Raw genomic sequence first — 4,518 nt, forward strand, 5'->3', positions numbered from 1 at the left:
TCCCGCCTTGGCGACCCTGCCTCGCTTACATGCCTGAGCAGGGATTGGGCCAGGGCTGGCCAAAGTGCTCCTGGGTACCTTGGCAGATCCAGCGTGGGTGGCCTGTGCCGGGGGCTCAGGGTGGGGTGGTTCCACTTGTGTTGTTTCTTACCTTCCTCATCAGCTGAAACTGGGGGAGAAAAAATCATTTCAACATCCAGTTACCAGGTCAATAATAGCTAACACCTGTGGCCCTGGGCTAAGGCTGGGGCTTGCCCATCGCACCAAATCCTCCTGCCTGTGAGAACAGCATCGTAGCCCCTCTTGCAGATGAGGAAGCAGAGTCTCACGGATTACCAGTATTAATAGGTCAAATTTCCCGAGTACCTACTGTGTGCCAGGTACTGTTCCGGTTGCTTTGTATCCATTAACCATTGGACACCCACCACAGTCCTATGAGAAGAGGAGCCATTTCCACCCTCTCTCCACATCTGAAGGAATGGAGAACATCAAAGGTTCCCTGCTCAAGGTCACATAGCCAGGGAAGGGCAGAGCAGGCCTGCAAACCCAGGTGGAGGTGGCCTCACCGTGTCCCCCTCCTGCCTCCCTAGTCAGGCCTATTGGAAGTAAGAGGACATGCAGTCCCAGAAGCCCAGAGAACTCCCTCCTGACCTGCAGGGACGTGGACTCTTCGTCTCCTTCGTAGAATCTTCTTGGTCATTCCCAAGTGACAGAACCTTTAGACCCGCAGTTAACTGGACAAAGGAGTGTCAGTGGCGCCCTCTCCTGCGGAGGTGGTAGGAACCTGCAGAGCCTTGGGCCCTGCCCTGGTCACTCTCCTTCCTTTAGCTGCGACACCTTTCCTCCCCTCTCTCTCCCACCCGTGGCCCAGAACCCAGCCATCTTCCAGGTCCCACTTCTGACCCTCCAGACCTGTTGGTCTCCTGCAGACCCATCATCACAGACCACCTGCTCCTGGGAACAGTATGAACCAAGCCGCTGCTTCTCCAACACCTAGCAAAGATGGTCAGGAGGACATCCGTGAAAAAGGAGGTGCCAGTGCTTGCTATAACACGGGGGAACCCTGAAAGCACCATGCCAAGGGAAAGAAGCCAGGCACGGGCAAGCACACATGGAGTGACTCCTTTCCCATGAAATGTCCTGGGAGGGACATGGAGACAGGAGGGAGATGGGCGGTTGCTTAGGGCTGGGGCACTGGGGGCAGTAATTCCCTATGAGGTATAAACATTACAAAATTGGGGTACCGGCTGCACAGCTCTGGGAAGACACTGGATGGTACACTTTAAACGGGTGAGCTGTTTGATATGTGAACTCTAGCTCGATTCAGCTGTGGAAACAACATTGAAATCCTCTTGCCTGACTGACCACCTGGCACTCAGTATGCATTTGTGGAGGGTCTAAGGATCCTGAATAACCAAGTCCTGTGGTCTGGATGTTGTAGGTGACTTGAGCCATGTTGAAGGAGGGGAGTCTCTGGTCTCTCCTGGAAGCCCCAATCCAGTATGGTCATCCCCAGGCCGCCCCAAGGGCAGGGTTAACAGCTGCTGCGCATTGCTGGCCCTGGACCGGAGGGCAAGCTAGGTGTGCGTGTCCCAGCTTGCCGATCAGGAAACTCAGGCATGCGAGGTCAGGCAACCAGCCGACCTCACTCAGCAAGACAAGTGGCAGCCAAGAATAGCGCAGGGCTTCTAACTGCGTCTTACTTGTTGTAAACACCCAGTGCCGCCACCCGTCATCTGTCTGATTAAAAAGGGACCATAAAATATGAAGCAGGCCAGAGGTGCTGGAAGCTAAGTTGGGCTCAGGCCGGTGGAGAAACTAATCCTGCCTCTGCCTTCCAGTCTGCATGGACCAGTGGAGAAGGCCCTGCCTGGACAGAAGTAGGACTGACTTCTGCCAGGACCCATGTCGGCTGTGCGGGCTGGCCTCTCTGGACACAAGTGCAGAGACGGAGCTCCTTCACCCAGATGTGTTTTTCTGCATTTGATCATTTTCATCTTCCAGTGTCAGTGGCCCTGCTGATGACTTGCATTCAGCCCCGCGCCTGGAGCCTTCTGCCCAGCAGTCAGCAGAAGAGTGGTTCAGGGCAGTCTGGTAGAACTAGAGTGCAGAGAGGCCGGAGGTGGTGTAGCCAAAAAAGCAGTGACTGAGCAAGGTCAAAAGATGGCTATTTGAAACCTGCCCGGCATTGCAACTTCCCAGCTGAGTGACCTCTAGCTAGTCCCTCAGCCCCTTCTGAGGGCCAGTTTCCTCATCTATGAAAATTCCCCTTTCAGAGTCTTACATGCTCAGCAGTGACAGGAAGGGCCCTCCAGCGCCAGGGCGCTCACTCTGGATGTGCATCCCTGTGGGACTAAGTTGTGTGCTAAGGATTTGGGTGGGTAGGTTTGGATGGCATGTGTGCACAGCAACTTGTTACTACCTCCAATATTTGCCATAATAGGATGCCCAGACCCCAACCAGGTGAGAAACAATGTCTGTGGGGCCAGCCAGGCAGGACAGATGGTGGCCAAGAGAGAAATCAATCCAGAGGTGAGAAGGTACACGTGGGCCAGTAGAAATGTGCAGGGGCCTGAGAGCCTCTCTAGTTGTCACCCCTCTCCAGCTCCCACTAAGCCATTTCTTTCTTGGCCCAGCAAGTGGGGATTCCTCTGTGTCCTCAAGATCTAACCAGCAATGAGCCCAAGTCCAGAGTTTGGACTCCACCCAGAAGGAAACAGAGGTGACAGGCAGGCTGTGAGTGGGGTCACAGCACGCCTGCTTCTCTCAGACATCACAGGGAAGGCAGGCCCGGCCCAGCCCAGACAGCCAGCTCTCCCAGGCCCTGCTCCTGGAGGGAAGCTTGAGACAGCTGGCTTGAGACTGGTGTCTGTGTCTCATCCCAGTCTGGGACGTCTAAATTTAACTTGCTATCAGCTTGAGAGGTGGGAGGGCTTCCACTGTGTGACCAAATGCCACTTGGAATCCACTTTACTCATGGCCACCCTTCTGGCACATTCCCCTCTGGAACGTTACCCCCGTGCAGGGCTGCCATCTGAGCGTCCATCCTCAGCTGCATGTTGGCCCAAAGGTTCAAATGGCTGAGCAACTCTGGCTTCATCCTGATGTGATCCAGCTCGGCTTTGTCCCGCCGCTGGCTATGCCCACACCTCTGTTGTCTGCTCATGCATGCACACGTACACGCACACACACGCATACCCCATGCTCTCTTAACAGGCATTGCTCAGGAGCCAGCTCCACAACCGAAAGCCAAACCACGGCAGTGAACTGTACCACCCATAAGCCATCTGGGTGGAGGGCGGCCAGCAGAGCCTGTTATGCAATTTCCTGCTTTGGTGTCTCAGATCCAGGAGACAGGATGCAGAATGCTGTTGGGTTGTTGCAATGTGGGAAACCCAGAGAAGAAACCAAATCCCTAATGCCCAGAGTGAATGGGGGCCCCTTGTCCTCTGTAGCAATGCCGAGGGGCCACCGGCAACCCTGGAGGATGAGCCTGTGGTCTGCAGCCAACCGGCTAGCCCCTCCTCAAATGGAATGAGCTGGACTCACTGTGGGCATCAGGGAACTGATTGCTGCACAAAACCTTCCTGGGGGAGCAGGGGAGAAAGGCATTTCCTTCCTCAGGAGCCCAGGATGGATGGAGTCAAAGGCACAGGGCCTTCTTAATAGTCATGATAATTATTGAGCACCAAATGTATGCTCTGTAGCAACATGCCACGATTGAGGGTATGCAGCGATAAGGGTTTGGGCTCTGCATCCAGGGTTCAAACTCTGACTCTGCCTCTTGCCAGATGCGTGGCCCTGGGCAGCTCCTGCTGTCTCTCAGCTCCGCCATCTGTGAAATGGGGACCTTAAGAACACCTGGAGACCAAGTAGAATGTTCACCACATATGTTCACCACATCAGCTTGGAGGCAGCTACTCAGAGAATCCCTGCTTCCCCTACAAGGTAAATGGAGCTCAAAGGGGCTCAGTGTCTTCCCCAATCCCATACAAATTGCCTTGAATCCATGGTCCACCTCAGAGCCCACACCCACTCTAGGACCTCTGGGCTCATCCTCTCCCAACCTTTCACGAGAAAGTTCTCATTAGAAGAAAAGTGTTTACTATGAGGGCCCTGACTCCATGCCACCACCTTTCATCAGCTGCTGGCTGTGGGCAGGGCACAGAGCCATGTTCTAGACTGACACTGTCCTGGCAGCCGTTTTTCTGTGTGAGGATGGTTTGCGAGTCCCATCTGAACACTAACTCCCCCTCGTCACATGGGTTTCTACAGTTTGACAAAAAGCCGAGCTGCCCCCATGTCCTGCCTCCACCTCAAGCCTGCTGTCCTTCCTCCACACAGGGCACCAGCCAGGGGCACTCTGGGCGGAACTTGAGGTCCCAGGGCTACGGGCAGCAGAGGATGCATGAACAAAGTGACCTGCCTCCAAACACCCTCACTCCCATGGCCAGAACCCCAGGCCATCAACCCCGAAATGAACCACCACTTTAGAAACATCCAGATCCTAGGCAGGCC

The sequence above is a fragment of the Canis aureus genome, chromosome 16, assembly GCF_053574225.1.
Source record: "Canis aureus isolate CA01 chromosome 16, VMU_Caureus_v.1.0, whole genome shotgun sequence".
NCBI classification, from domain to species: Eukaryota; Metazoa; Chordata; class Mammalia; order Carnivora; family Canidae; genus Canis; species Canis aureus.